Source organism: Cheilinus undulatus, linkage group 12 (assembly GCF_018320785.1).
Source record: "Cheilinus undulatus linkage group 12, ASM1832078v1, whole genome shotgun sequence".
Lineage (NCBI taxonomy): Eukaryota > Metazoa > Chordata > Actinopteri > Labriformes > Labridae > Cheilinus > Cheilinus undulatus.
In genome coordinates this window covers 41,640,721-41,663,229 of record NC_054876.1, presented here as the reverse complement: position 1 = coordinate 41,663,229, position 22,509 = coordinate 41,640,721, and the positions used below count along the sequence as shown (strand labels likewise).

Below are 22,509 nucleotides of genomic sequence, written 5' to 3'. Positions count from 1 at the left end.
CATCAAAAACATGAGATAATTATGTGTGGAGGCTAAGCCAGACCTATTTTACTCAGTCTCATTAACTTCATGAACATGGCTGACATAATTTTTCACTTTGGATAATTTGCCCACATTTTAAAATTTTTGGGAAAAGTTTTTTTTGAGCCAGTCAGTACAAAATCCCAACTGTATTGTTACAAACTTTCTGTTTCACCTGTGCTTAGTTTTGCTGTGGGAACTTTTGAACTGACATAAATTTACCAAACATTTTTACAGTGCATTCAGAAAGTTCAGAATTTTGTTATGTTGCAGCCTGATAATACAATCTGAAAAAACAAATTTATTCTCATTTATCTACACAAGGTACCCCATCATGATAAACTGAAAACAGAATTTTACAAATTTTGGTACATTTATTAGAAATAAAACACTTCAAATTTAGCTCAGGTTCCTCCCATTTCTCTTGATCTTTACTGAGATGTTTCTAAACCTTGATTTGAGGAAAATTAAACTGATTGGACATGATTTGGAGAGTCACACATCTCTCCATAGAAGGCCTCACAGCTAACAATGCATATCAGAGCAAAAACCAAGCCATGAGGTCAAAGGAACTGCATGCAGAGCTCAGAGACAGGATTGTTGCAAAGCACAGATCTGAGTAAGGCTACAAAAAATCTTTCACACAGGGGTCTCCATAATTCTCAAAAGGAAGAAGTTTAGCATAACTCTTCCAACAGCTGGTCACCCGGCCAAATTGAGCAATCAGGGGAGAAGGGTCTTAGTAAGAGAGTTGACCACAAACCTTAATGGTCACTCTGACTGAGCTCCAGAGATCCCATGTGGAGATGGGACAAAGTTCAGCAGACTCCATGTGTCGTGTCTCCACACAGGATCTCTGGAGCTCAGTTAGAGTGACCAGGACCTGGTCACCACTCTCACTAAGGCCCTTCACCCCCAAAGTCAGTATTGATCAGTCCTCAACTCAAACCAAGAATTAGGCAGCAGAGGTGGATGAAGCTGAGCAGAATATCTCTCTACTTGTCATCTTTGGTTATAATTTTGATTGTGAGCCCTCTGGTGGCAGAATATTTTACATTCAAAGGACTGTGTAGCTTGGTCTTGGTCAAAGTCTTGGCCAAAAAAAAAAAATCCAGTTTTTGTCTAAGTATTTTGGCCTTTATTAAATTATAAATACATCAAAATGATGCTTTGTATTGCATTTTTAAGAGTATATGTTAGCTGTGTCAAATTCACTCTCCTCCATTACTGAATGCTTAAGTGGCCCACTTCCTCTTCAAATGCCAAGAAAAACTAATAACTTAATATGTGTACACCCCTTTGTTTTATGGAAAACATTGATATTCAGATACAGTCTTCCCCCCCTCATGAAATATTTGTAAAGGGCAAAAGAACATGAGCTAATACCAGATGAATGGATTGTCACGGAGGATTGATGGAGATGGGATTTCATTAACATGCATTCACTACTTGGTGAATGAACATTAGTGGAAGGTTCAGGTGTTTCATTGAATATTAGATTATTATCATTCATTAAGAGGGCTTATAATGATGTGAAATTTGGCTTTTGGTGAAAATGTTTGTGCTATTTAAAATCCTGTCTTGACCATTGGTATGCCTCTTTTTATGTAATTCTTTTCTTTAATATAGAAAAATCCTCCAAGCTCACGGCATATTGATCACATTTCCTGCCCTGCACTAGGTGTGCTCATTTTTTCCTGAAGGTTTAAATTGCTTTGTTCTCAGAATAGCACTATGCATTTCCCCCTCCAGGAAATAAAACTATAAATCTCCCTGCTTTTCAGAGGTTACTGAGTATAATCTTAAAGGAATATGATGTTGACAGGACGCCATTTATTTCAGATGTTATCAAGGTCAACATTTAAACATAAATTTATTCCAAATACAGGATAGTGTCAGTCCCTTTAATACCAGGCGTGTTAATTTTACCCGCCGGAGGTGCAAACCCATTTTGAACGGATATCTCTGTCTTTGTGAAATGAGATATATCACACATGAGATTGTCTTCTAGCAGGCTTTCCTTACATGGCCTTAAGCTTGCTCTGCTCAGGCTTCGGTTTAAATACAAGTCTCACTCCACTTATTACTGTTTTATACCTATTTCTAAATATTTGATAGATATACGGATTGGTTTCAGTGGATTAAATGCTGCATGTGCTATTTTACTAAAGTTTGAGCTGCTTCACTGTCACATTGTCCAAGTTTGTTTTAAATATATATACCAGCCAGGCCTCATCTGCTCATAACCACACAGTCTTAAAAAGAGATCAGTAAGTCACATACGTAGGTGTCCAAATCATTGCAATTACAATGATTTGTCAGTAAATTGTGAATCACTTATAATGACGTGGCTCTAAATAGCTTTGCTGATGACACAGTGGCTGGCTTTGCAATCAAAGCACCATCAATAATGTATGTCCCCTGAGATCTGGAGGTAAAATAGGTGATTTAGGCATAAATAGAATCTTTTTCACAACCTGCAGTACCATAGTAATACTCCTACAGCTGACAGGTTTTACAAAGTTCTTACAATACCATGCCAGTAACAACAAGACTTGCAACTATTGGTCAACAACCCTAGGGGAACCCTCAGTAAAGTCACCCACTGTTTCCTGAAGAGACCCTCAAATTCCACATACTCATTCTGCAAAAGCAAGCTGCTCCCTTTTTATTCGATCTTTGCTGTTCCACTTTAGCTGATTCGTGCATGCCACTCCACTCAAGACATGCGCCAAGTCTGTTTTCATCACAGCCAGCTGCCGACACTTGTCGGTCCACGTAGAGCAAATCAACCCAAACAGGAACAAGAATATGCTGATCATCTTTTCAACTTCAAAATACAACACCATGCATAGACTACCGGTTGTAAATCTCATCTCTATGTCAACATTGCATCTCATCCTGTGGCACAGGTCACCATAGGGTCGCAAAGGTAACAAAGCACCATGCATGAAAAACCACAGCAATTATACGGCATCACGCGTCCTTTCAAGAAAACATAAATCTCATAACTTCCAACTGTACTTCCCCATGGTTAAAGCAAAAAAAAACCACAGAATAATACCAAAGTGAAAAGCACCATAAGCTTACATGCACACTAATCCACCATTGGCTGTGGCGTAATAGTATGATTTTGCAGTTTAGCTCTCCCATGATCATTCTGAGCTCTTGCCTCCTTAGGGCTGCACTCCATCATGCATTGCTCTAGTATAGGTGAGCTAACACTGCAGACACAGAGTATGTGGAAATTGCAGGAAACAGTGGTGCTTGCCATATTGGGAAAGCTACCACTGTAGCTCAGATGTACTGTAGCTGAAAAGTGGCAGCTCAGTCAGACCTTGACCACATTTATTTACTATAACAAGAGAAAAGAGCCACACTAAACTGTTCTCTGGGCAGACAAGATGTTTTTGCACATCTCCTGATAGGTTTCAGCATGCATTTAAGCCAACGACAAGCTCTGCTTTTCATGCATTTCAGCTGTGCTAGCCTTCAGCTACTGTAACTGTGCATGTCTTGTAGCTCTGATTGGCCCGTACTGATTGTGATGGACAGAATGCTCGTCCAATCATCCTCTGAGAACTTTTTGAAAAGTCCTACCCCTCTCAAATTCTCTGCATGGGAGGTTTGACAGAGGAATGTGAAAATATCCATGCAGTGGATGTATGGAACAGTCAATCTGGCATATCAGGTTATGTTATTACAACAACAAATTACAACGGAGTCGAGACCCAGATTTTCTCTGGAACATCAAATAAATGTAGACCCTGATTCCTGGTAGACTAATTGGACAGTTGAACATTTAATACTGTTAAGCGGTAGAGGGTTAAAACTACTTTTCAAATGTTCAACCGTTTTTAAATCCTTTCATAGTGCTAGCCTATATTGACAGTCTGCTAACACTACAACCTCTAGACCAGTGGTTCTCAACCTTTTTCGCCTGCGACCCCTAAAATATAGGTGCAAGAGACCCAGGACCCCGGAGGCTGCCAATAAGGAGGGGTAAGAGGGGAGGTTTGTGGGACCCAGTCAAATTAGGGGCCCATGGAGGTCAGCAAAATCATGGTCCATTGTGAAGTTAAGCTGTGAAAATCACATTTTATATTTGACCTAAATGATAACCACTCTTATCAAAGAAACAAATATCCCTTTCTATTCATTTGTGTGGTAAATAGCCTTCTTAAAATGAAAATAAATTTTAATAAAAAAATATTTTAAATGGGTGAAACATTGCTTAAATTAGTTAATAATGGCAGAAAAAGGTGGGGAAGGTGTTGAAATTGGATTTTTAAAGAACATAAATGGGTTAAAAGTGGCAAAAATTAAATATAAGTGGCAAAAAAAGCAAAAATGGATTAAATTGGCAACAAAATTAGGTGGACTGGGATGAAAAATTGATATAAACTGGCAACAATGGGTTAACTGTGGTTAACATGGGCATAAAGGGGTGCAAAAAGTGATTAACAGGGCAATAATGAGGCAAAAATAGGCAGAAAATGGTTTGGAAGTGACAAAAACAGGCAGAAAAAAGGGGTGGAAAGGGTATAAAATTGACACAAATAGGTTTTAAGAGGCAAAAATGTGCTGAAATTGTCTGAAAAAAAGAAACCCAAGTAGATTATGGCAAAATTGGTGTTAAAATGTCATGAAAATGTGTTAATAGTTGGTAAAATTGGTGTTAAAGTGATGAAAATGTTATTTAAAAAATATTCTTAGTTTTTAAAGGCATCGATTGACCCCCTCTTAGTGTCACACGACCCCAAATGGGGTCCCGACCCCAATGTTGAGAACCACTGCTCTAGCGTAGTCAAACAAACTTTCCTAGACAATATTGCACTGTCTTGACTGTGTCTGACACAGTCTAACCTCTTTATATGTAACCTATTGCTCTTATAGTCTGGAAATCCAGAGCCTTGGTTGCACCCAATGCCTCTGCCTAACTTTTCTCCGCTCCAAACTTTTTGACTTTCATCAAAAAATAAACATTTTAGGGGGATTCTTTGAGATAAATTGATGCAGAAAACGAAGTGTATTTAATTTGGCGCTCCCTTCAAGCTGCATTTGAAATTCTGATTAATAATTTTGGTGCTGACAGGACAAAAATAAAAAATCTCCCGATGTGTTTGAAAAATGCTAATTCATGACTGTCTTTCCATGGCCTGGTGTCTGACACTCAGTCAGAGCCTGTTAGAGAAGCATCAGCACTGACCGCCTGGCTCTCCATATCCTCTCCAAAGCTGTTGCCATGGCGATGCCCCGCTTGTCATGACTACAAGAGAGAGGAGGCTGAGACACTATTGAGCTTGAAGCCTCTTCCCCGAGATTGTCCATTTCCCACTAAAATAGGGCAGCAGGTAGAGGGGGAGGAGGCGTGGAGGGCAGGAGGGAACAAATTAAACATGCGGCGCCGAAAAGAAGAGGCTCAGAGATGAGCTGCCAGTAGACCGGAGAAGTGGGTGTTGAAACGTTTTGTTCTTATAAATTAAGCTTTAGCTGTGATGCTCAAATGAGAGAGAGAGACCTAGAAACTGGAAAAACTCAGACATAATGGCTGAATTTATTATGCATGTGGATAAACTCCACTGCACTTCTGCCTCTCTGAAGCTCTTGTAGAACAAAGTCGTTTTCACTCATGAGACCCACCGAGTTAAAGTCGCTCATTCGAAACGAAAACTATTGAGAAAGAGTTGTAAAAAGGAAAAAAAAAGTCAAACAGTAGAGAAGCAGAGTTTCCTTAAATGATACCAACTCATAAGATTAAAAAAGAAAAACAGAAGAGTTGATTACAAAGCTTTTTTTTCCCCAAAGCTGTCTGCACTGAAACAGTGGAAGAAAAAAGTTCTTCAGCAGAATTTATTCAGAAGTACCAAAGATTAGAAGAAGATTCAACACTTTCACTGTTTGAACAGTGAATTTTCTCAATCGACTCAGGAGCTTCAGGTTTCAGAGAAATTTTGGTGAATTGCTTCCTTTGCCACAAAACTTCACCACATGTTTTTGAAGGTTTCAGGAATTTTGGTCCTTCAGATTTTGATCCTGCTGTGTTTTATAGCTTAAGTCACTCTTTGTTTTTATCTTTTTGTGAGATAGTGGTGCTGTAGATGTGGTTTATTCCAGTCAGTGTTTATTTTGTCTACAAAAATATGAAGAAAATGCTCATCAGTGACAGTTTTTCCATGGATATGATGAGACTATGAAAGGCCAAAAATAAATCTCTGATCATAAAAATACAGGTACAGGACGGGACTCCAATGTTGGTCCTGGACTGTCAGATGGGTTTTATCAATGAAACATTAAAGGATGTTTATCTCAAAAATAAACCAAAAGAGAGGTGGGCAACTGGCGGCTCAGGGGCCACATGTGGCCCTCCACCTCATGCAAGTTTGCCCCACAAGTCAATTTTAAATACCGAAAAATTATAAACAGTAACAAAACACAACAAAATCAGCCAAGAAGACAAAACCTTTTCTCATACAGTCCTTCACTGCTGGTACATGGTCAGGTATTTTATTAAGTTTTCATGATTTGATTAAAATATTTTGAAACCTTTTTTCCAAAATGTTTTGAAATTTTTATATTTTTATTCTATGTTTTAATTTGTATTTTATTTTTAATTTTATTTCATGTAATTTGATTGTTTTTTAGCTTTTTTAAAAAAGTAAAAAATAATATTTTCCCCTCCTTTTATTTCATTTTTTTTATTTATTTATTTTAAATGTATTTGTTTTGTTTTTCTTTATCAATTCATTATAATTTTATATTTTTCAATGTTTTATTTAGTTTTTCTTATTTAGTTATCTATTTTCTTTTTCCTTTTTTATAGATTTGATTGGCTGCAAGAATTTCTGGAAAAAAAATCATCACTAAGTGCATTTACAATATATGCAAGTTAAATAGCAAGTAACTATCAGGTTCACTGCATTCACAAAAGCAGCTTGAAGGTGATTTAATCTTGTTTTTCTCATAAAACTACCATTTCTATTTGCACTGAAGTTCAAAAACATAATCGTTTGTATGGCAAATGTTAAAGAATGCAACATATTCCGTCTTTCATTTGATTATTAGTAATCACGGGGTTTAAACAGACAAATATCCAATGATCTGAAACAATTTGGCCCTTTGGCAATCAAATTAATGTGACCCTCTTGGTAACCAAAGTTGCCCATCCCTGAACTAAAGAAAAAAGTACCATAATTAGCCTATAAGTGTAAAAGTTTTATTAAGGTGTCCTCTGCAGGTTCCATTATTTCTACTGAACTTAGAAAATGTGAAAAAAAAAAGTACCAAGATGGTGCGGGTATTAATATTGTCTGAGGAGCTTTGTGTGTGCTTAGATATAGTCGTCAATTTGTCCAGGACTTTTTACTTTACAAATCACAGACATGTAACCTGGCACGCCAGATGGATTTTTTTTCACACATCCATCTGGTAAACTTCTCATACACAGCGTTTGGGAAAAGGCAGAGCCTTTGGAAAAAAGCTCGGAGAGTGATTGGATGAACGTTCTGTCTGTCACATCTTTACGGGCCAATCAGAGCAACAAAACACGTGACGTAGCCGCTACTGAGTGAACTCCATAGAGAACTGCATAATGGCAACTGTAGACGTCAGTACATGGCTGTTGTCATTTTTGAAAAGAAAACAACCCACTGCTGTTCTTTGTTCTTCTTTTAATGAAGAAATGTCGTCGAGTTCTGCTAAAACTGCAGCATCCATGCTAATCTCTTCCGCCGTAATTGCACCGGTCTCTTGTTGCTGCTTGCTCATATCACAATTCTGCCGCTCCCAAAAGTACTGCCCCTGGACACTAAATGGTCCTGTCACTTTCTAACTGGGCCCAAACAGTTCATACAGGAGTTTTGCAAGATAGATTTGCTGGTAAGAAACACGGAAACGGGTGGATCTATCTGCTTTGCAAGGTTAACAGACGTCGATTTACACAGAATCAAAAACAACGACGTCCTCTGTTTTTAATAAGAATTTTCAGACGTCTACAGGCGATCCTTTTCCTTATACTCTGGTTAGATATTTATGGCAGATTTAAAGACACACCTCATACTACAAATAGAAACTAAAACAGTACTAAAGTCTTGTCCCATTCTGATGTTTATAACAACATTTGCAAAGAGAAATATCGTGTTTTAAAGGCTCCTGTGGGGAACCTTCCAGTTGTGTTGTTTATGTTGGCTTTTCCTCTTTGCTGGTCTCTTTCAGTGCATGTCTAAGTCACATTTTCTTTTTTTTTTAAATATCGTTAAAATGATTTTTAAGAGGGCTCGTCTGACAACTACCCTAAGGCAGGTGTGGCAGAGAAGTACCTGTAAAAACTCAGCTTTGCTCTCTGAAGTTGTCGTTGACCTTTGTGGGTCAAACTGAGCCATCAGGCTTGATTTGTCTGTTTCATAACCAGGAGATTTTTTTCAGACATTCACACTTTCTTAACTGCATGAAATCACCAGATCAGCGACATAACATAAAGGACGGTAAGGACAGTGGAAAGTGGAGCTACTGTTGATGAAAAACAGGATTAAAAAGGACGTGCATTCACCGTGGACATCATGTGCCTGAATGTAAATAACTGTCTTTAAATGGTCCGCTTCTAAAGATGATCTACAGAATAGAATGAGCAGTTCCAGTGTTGTCTGTTCAAGCAGCCTCTCATCTCCTTTCCATCTCCTCACTCTTAATGAAAGGGCATGTTGGTGGAAGATGTCAGTTGCTTTAGCTGATGGCTAGCTGCACTAACTAATTTCCCATCCGGCTAGGTGAGAGCATCTGGAAAGGACACACCTGCCAACACGGCTGTCAGCGAGCGTGTGAAGGTAGCGGGATAATTGAGCTGCGCTCTGAGATCTAATAGTGGAGAGGAATACAGCGGTATAATGACCACTTTGCTCACAGCGGGATTGTGGCAGGTGAAGCACAGGACTTTTGCCTTTAATCCAAGGACTAAGCTGTCACATTTGGATGTCATTAAAGAGACAAGGCAGTCACTAAGTGAAAGGCTGCTCTGTGCCAAGTCACCAGCAGCTATTGATGTGCAACAAATGGGACCATTTTTTCCTAGACTTTTGATTAAAGCTGAAGAATTTATGTTTGGAGAAGTTATTTAGACTGTTTTTTAAAATGTGTTCTCATTCCTGAGCTGAAACACTGTGTAAAATTTGGCTGAATTCCAAAAGCAGTCCTTCTGACCTAAAACCGAGTCCTTGTAGACTTCTGAGACAGCAGTGCACGGATGATCTTAGGACACTGACTATCAAAGGGACAGATGGCATAGCCAGCATCACTTCTATGTGACATATTGGTGGTTAAAAGGACACAGAGGTAGGTTTGGGACAGTGACTGCAGTAGTTTGATGATTGTGGGCACACAGAAGCAGTAGTTAGTTTGATTATGATGATAATGAGATGACTCTGGCCTTGGCTGAACCCCTGTGAAACCTCAACTTTGTGAACCCAATTTTCAGAATTTTTATTCAAAAGAAACCCCCTTTTTGAGAGTCAATACTCAGTCAGGTCTGAACAAACAGAGACCATAATCATGGATAATGAAGCTTTGTCCCTCCGGTTATAAAGCTGATGCTTCCTTTTAATGCAGACAAATTATAATTTCCTAAATCTGCGCAAAAAATCTGTGAATTTAGTCTCTATCAAAACCAGTTATAGTTCTGACAGAAATACCAGCTGTGTCCCAATCCAGGGGTAGCATCCTTCAACAGACCCAGGCTTCATTTCCTGTGAGGACATTTCCTGTTTGCTTCTCTGGTTGTTCCTGACCTGCACACTTTTGTTTCCAAGGGCCACCCCAAAAACTCCAATATTAGCATGCATTACTGACATCTTGTGACTTCAATCATTATTTTTAGGCCTAATTTTGTCTTTAACATAACTTTGACATTTTAAAGGGCTTTTTAGGCTGGTTGAAGGTTCACTAACTTGTTTGAATTGGCATTGAATAAATTTTAGGATATGTAATGGCCCAAGAAAAGTAGTGCACAGTAGTCCACATTTTTTGGCTTTATTTGATGAGCCTTCAGTCAGAACACTTTTAAAGCACAGCTGTAAAACAGACAGTCTTTGAATTCTAAAGGATGCAGCCCCTGAATTTGGACACAGATTACATCATGCACCAGCAGAGAACTCGCCTTAGGGGGCAAGAAGGGAATTCTGCATAGATAAAGGCTACCAACAAAGCCATGTTGAGCTGTTTACATCATGCCAGGCATTCAAAGTGTGAAAATTAAAACATTCTTAATTTTTAAGCTATTTTTTGGTCCTGAAAGTAGAAAAATATTGAGGTGGGTTTTTTTAAGTGTGAACAATGGCAGCAGGCAGGAATCAAAAAAGCCTATGTCTTAGGCCTGGACAAGCAGTGTCACACAGTGTTCATGTATGGTCTGTTTGGTTTGGTCTGCTTTGGTTCAGTGCTGTTTCTTTTTTTTTTTTTTTTTTTCAAAAAAAAATTTGGGGGGGCTTTTCGTGTCTTTATTTCAACAGAGCAGGACAGTGGATAGAGTTGGAAACGGGGGAAAGGGCCACAGGCCAGATTTGAACCCAGGCCACCTGCATAAATGGGTAGTGCCTTAGACCTACTAGGCCATCTGCACGCCCAGTTCAGTGCATTTTTGCCATGATGTAGCACATTCAACTCTGATGTTACCTGTATATCTTAAAAAGCAGCAAATGAATGGGTTAAAAGTGGCTATAACTGGCAAAATTGGGTTTACACTGGCAAAGATTGGAGGACATTGTTTAAAAGTGGCACACTAAGTGGCAAAAATGGGTTTAAGTCACAAAAAGTGGCAAAAAAGGTTAAAAATGGAAAGAAAAGTAGTAGAATAGGCTGATAGTGGCAAGAAAACATGGTGAACATGTGTTAAATTTGGCAAAAATGGCATAAATTGCTGAAAAGTAGGTTAAAAATGGTATACCAAGTGGCAGAAATGGGTTAAAAGCGGAAGAAATTAGTTAAAGTGGCAATAGCTGGTCAAATTTGGTTTAAAATGGGTTAAAATTGGCAAAAAATGAGTTAAAGGTTGCAGCAAAATGGCAAAATGAAAGAACAGGGGTTAACAGAGGCAATAACTGGCAAAAATGGGTTTAAATGGCAAATTTGGTTTAAAAAAATGTTTAAAAGTGGCACACTGAGTGGCAAAAAATGGGGTAAAAATAGCAAAATTGGTTTAAAAATTGTTTGAAAGTGGCACACTCAGTGGCAAAACTGGGTTAAAATGGGCGAAATGGCAAGAACTGGCTAACAGTGGCACATTAATGCTGAAAATGAGTTTGTTGTTGCACACTTTGTGGCAAAAATGGGTAAAAAGGTGCCATACGAAGTGGGAAAAATGGGTTAAAGAAGCCAAAAAATTTTGAAAATAGGTTAATCAGGCTTACTTGGTGGGCAAACTTGGTTTTAAATGGGTTCAAAGTGGCTAAAAATTGGTTAAATGTTGCAATAACTGGCAAAAATTCAGCTTGAAGTGACATTTTAAGTGGCAAAAATGGGTTAAAAGTAGCAAAATTGGTTTGAAAAATTGTTTAAAAGTGGCACAATAAGTAACAAAATTGGGTTTAAAATGGGTTGAAAGTGTCAATGAGTGGTGGGAATAGGTTAGAAGCGGCACACTGAGGGGGAATAAGTGTGTAAAGTGGCAAAAAGGGGTGAAAAGTAGCATGGAGGAAGAAGCAGCTTTGACATTCTGAGGAGGAGACAAGGTTTGTCAGTCCGTAAGGGATCAAGTCTGCTCTGTTCTGAGCATAAAACTGATAGAAATTTTTACAATCAGCTTCACCAAATCATTCTTTTATTCACCTGCCCTGACTGACCAGTAGGTTGAGCAAATTCCCCAGACACTGCTCCAACATACCTGCATTAGGCCAGTGGGGGGGCTAATTTCCCACCTTGATGTCCACTCTGACTCAAGGTTAAACTAACAGAAGTTGACGACACAAGTTCAACTTCAAAAACCACCCAAGCTTTTCTTCATTCAGATGTTCTCGTGAACAGATGCTTGATGCAGCAGGTGTAAAATGGAAATAAAAACTTAATCAGCTGTATCAAAATAAAAGATAACATGCTCTAAATTACTTTGCTTTTAACCTGTAGTTCTGACGGTGGCTCAAAATATTTGATCATATCAGTTTCTTTCTCCTGAACTCTTTGACTCTCAGTCCATTTACATGATATTCTCTTTGTGTGTTTGAAACCTTCAGAGAAGAAAACCTGACCAGTTCTTAACACTTCTGTCAAACTTTTTTCTTTTCATAAAGATCTCCTCATGTGAGAAACTAAAAACATGACAACGGCATTTATTCAGAAAGTAACCCAAAGAAATCAGTGACAAAGCCATACACCTTTAAACAAAGGGAGCAAGAACACAGCAAGCAGTGAAGAGGCATGAAAGGATTTCTTTTTCATTGCATTTGTCGGCTTGATTTCCTGGGTCCCCTGTGGTCAACAATTGTGGAATATCTGAAGGATGGTTTACTGAAAGGAAACAAGATTTGATGAATTCTTTTAGGAGGGCAGGGATGTCAAGCAGGGTGATACTGCTGGGTCAAGGCAGAAATATTACAAAAATGGAGATTTCAGCTTATTTTCCTCTTTAATGCATCATTTATAGGAGTGTTTCTGACCAGTTTCACCTCTTTGAAATGACACTTTTTGATAGTAAAGCTGAGTTTATTTTAGAGGTGCAGCTAAAAAAGCTGTTTTTTGCATCCTTAAACAGCCACTCTCTTTCTAAAATCCACATTTAAAGCATCCTACAACTGGAGCACATATGCTGCATTCATTAATTCCAGTCCCTTGACAGAGTATGACAGGTGACAAACAAGGGTCTCTCACTCCAAAGCCCCTCTCTCCCTCTCTTTCTTCATAACTCACTTCACCTCATGCTGAAAGTCTGGTGAACCTCTCAGGTTCCGTCTGGCTTTCACATGATGAAATAGACAAGGCAGAAGTGAAATAGACAGGAAAGTGTAAGAAGTTGTGATTTTTTTCTCCTCACCTGTGACTTTGAGTGGATCTGATGGTTTTTATAATCCGTCTGAACAGCAAACGCTGCCTGGAGAGAGCACTTTTAAGCAGGTCAACAAGTGGCAAAAGTTGTTAAATAGTCCCACTTTTCAGGGTCAAAGTTATCTAGCCACACTCCTTGAACTCAACACATCATTGATATTCGCATACTGTACAGAAGATTTAAATGTCAGGGTCAACAGCTTTGGTTTTGAACCCCCCATTGCTTATTTTTACTGCCTCCTAGATATTAGAATATCCAAAAAGAAAACACACCAATAATGCCCTTGTGCATTACTTTTGCAGAAAAGAAGGAAACTTGTTTAAAATTCTTATTAAGGTTCAGGGTATTTCTTCATTATTTTTTCATGTTCTCACCTTATCAAAACATTTCCCTCGGACTACCAGATGCACAAAAAGCAGTGAGACAATTTCACATTAATCCAAACTGTCAATCCTCCCCATCTGGCGCTCGGCTCTGCTACCTGCTGCAATGATAACACCTTCTCCATCAGAAGAGGCTCCCACCAACTGCTGTCACATTATCCCTCACAATCCCTTTTTAAACCTCCAGATCGCAATTTAGCATCTTACCTACAGTAATTATGTTTTATCTGAGAACAAAAGGACAATATCGGTGTTATTACCATCATAGAATCATCTTATATTCATGGTAATGAGTTTGTTATCAGTCTGGACCTGCTTGAACCACATGCAGATACAAAAAAACAACTTTTCATTCGGTGTCTGATCTCCTATTAAGGCCAGGTAGTTTGATTTTAGTCAGGCTTCTGTCTTCTTAGATCTGTCAGCATTAATACATTAATCATGATTAATTACGGATCAACCCCATAAGAAAGCATGTTTCCCTCTGTATTATTCCACACCAGTAGATAAACCCTAGATGTTTCTACTGAGACACCGTCCGTCTATCACTACACCACCGAGTCATAAGTCATAGACTAACCTTTAGCATGGATACCACAGGCAACAAAAGAGCCCCATTATTGTAAAAGAACATTAGTTTTTTTTTTTCAGTACTCTAAGTCAAGAAGCAAGGCCGTCCACAAGAGGGGATAGAAGGGAGAGCTTTCTGGGGCCACTAAAAAGTTAACTGTGATAACCATATTATATTTTTAACCTGAATAGTAATCTTATCAGAGAAACAAAAGTGGATTTTATTGGTTTATGCTGGAGAAAAATATAGCTGTTTTCAAATTGTAAAACCCTTTGGTTTAAACTGAATTACGATGTGAATGGGCACATTGAACTAAAACCATCTGGAAAGAAATGTCAGACATCAGGATTCCAGACAATAAGTTGATGAAACTGAGACAACTTTTGTGAAAAAATGATTGAATAATTGTAAAATGGTGCATAGATGAGCAACAAGTGGTAAAACTAGGTTTGAAGTATAATAAAAGAAATATATAATTTGGTTAAAAGTGGTGAAAATGGGTTAAATTTGGCTAATAGTTGCAAAAATAGTGGTGAATATGGGCTCATGGTTGAAAAGAAGCTTTGAAAATTTGTTTGAAAGTAGGAAATGGCAAAAATTGGATAAAAGTGACAAAAAGTTTTAAAAGTGGAAAAACAGAGCTTACAGTCACAGAAAAAAAACTGCAACAAAGCCGTTGAAAGTTGCAAAACTTGTCAGAAACGGCAGGAAAAGTGGAAAAATGGGCTAAAAGTTGCAACAATTTTTGAAAATCAGGTGAAATTGATAATAAGTGTCCATAAATGATTAAAATTGTCAACAAAAATTGGTAAACTGGCAAAAAATTGCTTACAGTTGCAGACAATATTGTGAAAATGGCTTAAAAGTGGCAAAAAGTGGTCAAAAATGGGTTGAAAGTAGCAGGAAAAAGTGGAAGATGGGCTAATTGTTGCAAAAAAGTGGTGAAGATGGGTTAAAATTGGAAAGCTCAGTCAAAAAGGACTAAAACTGGTAACAAAACGTGGGGAAAAAATTGATTTAAAGATGCAAAATGTAACAGATATTGGCTGAAGGTGGCAAAAATCCATAAAAAAATAGTTAAAAGTTGCAAAAAGGGGCTAAAAGCGGGTTTGAAGTGGAAAAATGGGTAGGAAAAAGGGTTAAAAGGTGTTAAAAAGTGTTATGATTAAACAATTTCAACACTGGAGCCAAGAATAGCTTGACATCCTTTTCAGCTCCAAAATGAGGCAGCTGTTAGCCACCAGTGATCCAACACACATGCATTTACACGGTGAATAAATCACTGCAGGTGATTGTGTTTTCCAAAAAGAATTTCAAATTTTGATTAATCTGACCACAGAACAGTTTTCCATTTTGCCTCAGATCATTTTAAATAAGCTCTGGCCCAGAGAGTTGCAAAATACTCCTCCAGCTGTTTTTCATTAGTACCGATTACTTTTCCATCCTTTGTTTCTGTCCCTACTTTTTTAAAATGTGCAACTGCCATCAAATTCAAAATGAGCTAATAATTTTAATAAAATGGTCAGTGTCAACATCTGATATGTTGTTTACGTTTTATTCATAATAAAATATGGGTTTATGAGATTTGCTAATTACTGCTTTCTGTATTGATATTTATTTTTAATGCAGTGCTCTGACTTTTTTTTAGAATTTTGGTTGTAATTAGAATAAAAAAGCAAGAACTTAGACCTATCTTTCCTTTGACCTGTAAGGCATTATTACAGCTCTGCTGGTCCTACATTTGCACTCTGATTTAATCAAAAAGCAGGCAGAATGGAGCTAAGAAAAAGTGATTAATATGAATGCAGAAGCCTGCAGTCAGATGTCTTTCTGAAGGTAATGAATCCAGATGCAGAATGAATGTTCATGCCAGCTGGAAAGAAGGTCTTAAGTGTCAGGCACATGAAAAAGATGACAGCAGAAACATCAAACATTCAAATAAATGCTGCAATTCAATGTGCCTATAAAGTCCAAAAACATGCCCACACTGAGTTTAGTTTATTGAATGGTGTATGCCTCAATTAATACAGAGCCATCTTAGGTTGATGTTTTCTTTCAGAGCTGCAAGGACATTTTTAGAATAAGTGATCATCATGTTCGTAGTTTCGTTAATACTTTAAGCTCCGAGCAGTCATAAGAAGCAGGTGGTGAGCTTGAAGCTGGCATTATTCCTCCTGAGACATGTGACCTGCGTGTCTCTTGTTTTTGAATGCTCTTATTGTAATTTGCATTTAGGACCCATGTTGCCATGACAGCAGCTAAGTCTTGCAACTTTTGTCTGACACTGTTGCAGTTTTTTGTGAGCTTGGCTGGGCTGGCGTTTGCATAAAGGAGAGAAAATGAAAGACCAGAGAATGTAAGGAAACACGTTTTTCTGTAGCTCGTGACATCAGGTAGTTTACAGAATAAATATGAACCTTAAAGCAGGATCAGATCTGAGAGGAAATGGAAATTGGTCATTAATTTCTGGTGCGAATGTAGTCCCTTCTTTCCTGTTTCCTTCTCTAATTTGATCTCGCAGCTCCAGCCCCCTCAGCAAATGCTTCCTTCTGAGAGTTTGGTCGCTCCCTTGTGTCATTATCCTCCCTTATGTGCCAATCAGTCTGGCTATTGGCAAGACAAAGCTGGACAAAAAGTTTGTCCAAAGCTACAATTGGGGATTTGTAATTGTGTGGATATTTCTTTTCAAAATCTATACTCTTAAATATGAAAACCAGTCAAGGAGATCATCCATTTTCTCCGGTTTCACCCACTTTAAGCAACAACCTCTGGCTTTAATGTGAACAGGATATGGAATATAGCAGATTTTCTTCTTTCTTTTCTTTTTCCCTTACACCAGCCATGCATGTAAGCTGGTCTGAATTTCCTTTGAGGTGAGGCTTGGATTATAGAGGCCGACATCATGCACTCAGCCCAGCTAAAGGATTTTATTATCACTGAAGGTTTTTGTCAGCGGTGCTACACCGAGCAGAGATTGTGCTACAACGCTGCTCCTCAAAGACGGTCCAAATAGCATGACAAAGCAGGCACACAGGGCCGTGATAAGAAACTGAATATTCTGCTGGGCCTCCATCTTAACGCAATCAACATTTTTTTTCTCTCTCTTAAGTCTGAGGCATTTATTAGCTGGTAACAGCCACAAAGGTCAAACATCACAGTTATTAAATGTCTTTTGGAAAAACTACTCCGACTCTGACTCTGTAGAAATTAATTACAATGCACGCTGAATGGGACCGATTTCTAAGCTGCTTCTTTAAACACACATTGTGGTGACTCTTATGCAACTGGTGTTGATTATTTAAAGATTCAATTACCGCAGTCCTTCTGAGACTATGTGACATTGTTTACATACATCATAGTTTTCCCTGGTGGCAGCCTGGCGTACATACAGAACGACATGTTAAACAGCATGTAGATGTGTTTCGTGGTACCATAGAGAGTACAATGACAAGGAAGTGGCACAGCTGCATTTATCTGCATGTCCTTGCAGAGGTAGTCATGTAGAAATGTCTGTGAATGATGGCAGCTTGCAGGTCATTCAGTAGCAACCATTTTTAATGGCTGGCTTTATGTTGTATACACTCACCGCTCATTTTATTAGGCATACCTGTTTGACTACTCATTAATGCAAATAACTAATCAGCCAATCACACGGCAGCAACCAATGTATTTAGGCATGTAGACATAGTCAAGACGATCTGCTGAAGTTCAGACCAAGTATCGGAATTGGTAAGAAAGGGGAATTAACCCTCTGAGACTGATGTTGTCATATACGTCAAGAAAAGACACAGGGTATTTAAAGTTAAATAACTTCTGAACTATAAATCATAGACACTTTTTCGCCCTCTGAAAGCTCTCTATTGTGCCGTACTGATGACGCTATCCACACCTTTGTAGCCCTCACAGTTGCTTTTCTAGCAAACCTGGAGCTTGGTTGACTTTCCAGGGTCTCTAAACACATGTAACTCCAGTATTCAATGTCTTTTTAACAATTTTTTATCCATTTTCCATTGTTTCTGCTGCTAGTTTAGCACCAGCCAGCATCTCGTTATTCCCACATTGGTTATTACATGGGCTGTGACAACCAATGGCAGGCTGTTCTGTCATCACATTGAACTGAGCATGTCTTAACACTTAAAACCTGGTACAGGCAGCCTGAATAGTTCATAATTGAGAGAAAGAGAGACAGAGAGCCTGTGATGCGTCCCACTGTGTCTCTGTAGACAGGAACTGCTTCGAATAAGGGCACATAAACAGCCAATATAAAAAATGCAAGGATTTTTCTTGTGAATATGTGATTATTTTGAAAGCTTTTTGTCATAGAAACTTGTTTCTATTCCCAAGTGATGGAAGGGCAAATTTTTGCAGATAAAGTCATAGAAGTCCCATAACTTTTCCTTTTTTTCCAGTGAGATTGCTGCAGCACACATATTCTTAAAGCTTAGGGTGTCCAGGACAAAAAGGATGTTTAGAGCAGTGATACTGAACATGTGGCTCTTTTGAGATGATTCGTGGCTCTTTTATGTCTTATTTGAAATATTTTTCCCCAAAACCTTGAAAAAGGAAAAATTTGGCCTCAGAAAATATTCATTGCACGTCACATAAATTAGTTTGTTTTGCACACTTGTACAGTTGGCTTTAATTGTCAACCTTTTTTTTTGTCTGGATATTTCCATTACCCTTATTTGCAATTTTTTGCCCATTTTTTCCATTTTTTGCAACTATTAATCAATTTTTACTGCTTTAAACCCACTTTTGCTACTTCTTTTTGACCATTTTTACCACTTCTATCCTATTTTTGCCACTTTTTTCGCCACTTTTTGGCTCTTTTATCCAGCTTTTTGCTTTTTTTTTTTTTTGCTATTTTTTGCCATTTATAGCCATTTAAGCTGTGTCTTGCCAATAAATGCCACTCTCTTGAGCATTTTTGCCACTCTTTGCTGCTTTTTGCCCATTTTTTTCCCATTTTGCCTGATTTAGTCATTTTTGAATACATTTTTTGCCACTTCTTACTGTTTTTTTCACCATTTTTGCCACCTGTAAGTCTTTTTTTTTTTTTGGTAACTTCTCAACCATTTTTAACACTTTCTGCCCTTTTTGCCACTTTGTCTCCCAATTTTTCTTTTACTTTTCACCCCATTATGCCGCTTTATGCTCACTTTGCCTTTTTCCACCATTTTTGTCACTTTTTTGCCTCCTTTTGACCATTTTTTTACCACTTTTAATAGATTTTTATTGCCACTTTAAGTCATTTTTTAACACTTTGGCTCTTTGGCTGAGCAGGGTTGAGTCCCACTGGTTTAGAGTGAATTAAATAGCATGAAATCGGTTTTGATATACTAAAGAGTTACAGGATGGTAGGATCCAAGCCCCTCAAAAAGCCTCAAATGCTGTTGTAAAATGTCTTTAATCAAATGAAAATATTCACAAGTTGTGGTAGAAGAATGGACATAACTCAAACAATGAGGATATATTTCTTATCTCTATGATTTGGCTGTTCTAGAGACATGTTTAATGCTTGCAGTAGATGCTCTTTGCAGAGGTGATGAGCAGGTACTATTTGGGTTTTTATATTCCAGGTGTGGGTATATGTTGTTGTTCAGTGGCTTTGTTAAGTGAAGCTTCACATTGATTCTCACTAGCTTTGATTGCTTTAAGGGAACTAGGGAAGGGTCTCATTGGTCTTAGCCTGGGACCTCCAGATTATTAAAACTGCCCCTACGTGGACAGCTTTACTGATGTTATAAACAAAATGAGGAAAAGGCTGACCTCCTCATTTGCAACTATATGCTTATTTTTTGCAAAGGAGCTCCTTCCTGGATGAATAGAAATAAACAAGAACCAAAAAGCTACATCCCTTCATCCTTCTATAGTTTTTGCTGCTAGCTTTAAGAGCATGCAGCAGTTCTGAGTGAAAAATGAACAGCTAAAGCAGCAGCTCCGACAGTCACAGTAGAAGAAGGTAGAGTCATTGAGGTAAGCTGTGAAGTGTTAATGCTCACAGGTTATCTGAGCGTACGACCTTGACCACAGCCTGCACCCCCGGCTGTTTACTTCCTGTATGTAAATGTAGCCATTGTCTCTGTGCTTCTTTTGCAGGATTAGCCCCTCATTTCCTTGGCACACTTCCTTCACCCAGGGCCGTCCCTGCTGTGTACACAGATCTACACAAAGCCCCCGATGTCATTTCACTGATACTTTCCTGTCTCACAGCACACACAAACACCCACAGTCTCCTCTGTTGTTATTATCAATATAACAGGAGAGAAACAGGACTCGACTTGAGGGAGTCAATTTAATCAACGCCTTCCATTTTTGTCTCTTTGACCTTGACAAGATGTTTTCTCTTTGGATCACTTGAGCCCAGTTCCACTTTATTTATGTTCCACTTTTTGATGATAAGTAGTGCCGTGACATTTTCTTTATAATGAATGTATCATTAATTATCAGTCTGTCGTTTTGACCCCAGCTTTGTTCAAATGGCGAGATTACATTTTCGAACAGAGGGGACTCTTCAGATCTCCAATGTTTGGTTAGAAGACGGATCATTTAGCATGATATGCACACGCACATGCACAAAAACACACATAAAGTACGCCTCTGGACAACCATGAGAATGAATCCCAGGAGTTTTTGAGGCTGGAGGCGGCTGGGTTACAGGAGAGCATTAGAGCGGGTTGATTATCACGCATGAGAGAAGGAAAGGGCAGCGTGGTGGATGGAGAGAAGCTCCACTGGGTGTGTTTTTTTTTCTGTTCCAAATTGTGTGTCCCCATTAACAGGACTGATGTGCATCTCTGCAACAAACTCATTTGGCCTTGGGAGCCATAGAGAGTCCTCAGTGTGTTAGGATAAGTCACACCGGAGACCACTAAAAGCCATTATTAGAAGGTGTTTATCGAGCAATAGCTATGGCCTAGATACAATGTAATATCCTGAGAACAGTTATAGCTCATAATTATATTAGGTTTTGGATGAGGACCGACCATGATTAGATAAATGATGAATCGCTGCATCAGAAAAAGCAACAAGGATCCTTCAAAGATGAACTACTGTTGGCTCATTTTTGCACAGAGCAGGAACATTGGTTTTTATCTTCTGTCTTCATGTTTCACACCAAAAAAAAAAAAAAATCCAACATATTACACACTCAAAGGTTTTTATTAGAACAAGAAATACCTGCTTCTTTTGTCTGCCATGCTTCTCCTGCACTCCTGTGTTCCAGGTGTAAATGAGACAATATTAAATCTAATTTCCAACATTACCCGAGTTTCTTTTTTTATAGTTTGTGCCTGAGCTAAAATTGAATACCAGCAGTGTTTTATTTCCCCCAGACAGTCGCTCCGTTTAATGATAATTACAACTGTCAAAACTGCAAGGAAAAAAAATTAAAGAGTGAGAAAAGAAATGAATTTTATAATGAAATGAAGTTTCCCTGTCCTATTTGCTTTGCCTAATTGAATTACAGCGAAGTGTGGTCAGAGCTGGGCTCAAATCACACAGCTCCTGATTGAAAGAAAATAAGAGCTGTATTGTTTTTATTTTTAAAACCATAAATGTGAGTCTGTAAAGCTTTCTTCTTCACTTCTAAATAAATCTGAGCCTTTTCTTTGGCTATGAATCAAACAGAAAGTAATATCAAATCAGCAAGGAAAGGATAAGGTTGACATAATTAACCAAAAACTAATGAAATAACATAAACTAGAAATTCTCATTAGCTGGAAATAAACTGAAAATGGCACTTATTGACCAAAACTATCATATTCTAACAAAACAACCTGAAAATGAGTGACATTTAATAAAAGATCATTCGTTTTCATGTTTGACATAACCATAAGCCAGCCTTTCCAAGACCTCAGTGAGCTTTAGCCCACTTTTAGTGCCAGGCATGGTTCTGGTTCTCTTCTACTGTCTCAGAACCTTGGTGCTTTCTGGTGAACCCACCCATGTTCACACCAGTTTAAGCAGAACCATAGTGGGAGGGCATGATGGACATGTATCACCACATCCAGCTCCACTTTGGCTCAAGTTTTTCTTGCCGTCTCGTCTTATCCATCCATCCATCCATCCATCCATCCATCCATCCATCTTCATCCACTTATCCAGAGCCGGGTCGCAGGGGTAACAGGCTAAGCAAGTCCACCCAGATGTCCCTTTCCCCAGCAATATTTTCCAACTCCTGCTGGGGGATCCCGTGGCGTTCTCAGACCAGACAGGATACGTAATATCTCCAGCGAGTTCTGGGTCTTCCCCGAGGTCTTCTCCCAGCCGGACATGCCTGGAACACCTCCATGGGGAGGCGGCCAGGAGGCATCCTGATCAGATGCCCAAACCACCTCAACTGGCTTCTTTTGATGAGAAAGAGCAGCAGCTCTACTATCTAGCTCCCTCTGAATGTCTGAGCTCCTTACCCTATCTCTAAGGCTGAGCCCAGCCATCCTCTGGAGGAAACTCATTTCAGCCACTTTATGATCTCATTCTCACAGATATTACTGCCTCATTTTTCATGA

General features: G+C 38.6%; 1 protein-coding gene across 4 annotated transcripts in view; it reads left to right on the top strand.

The window, feature by feature from the left end:
• cadm1a (cell adhesion molecule 1a) overlaps nt 1-22,509 on the top strand; it is a 712,922-nt gene that overhangs the window by 654,914 nt on the left and 35,499 nt on the right. The window lies entirely within an intron of this gene.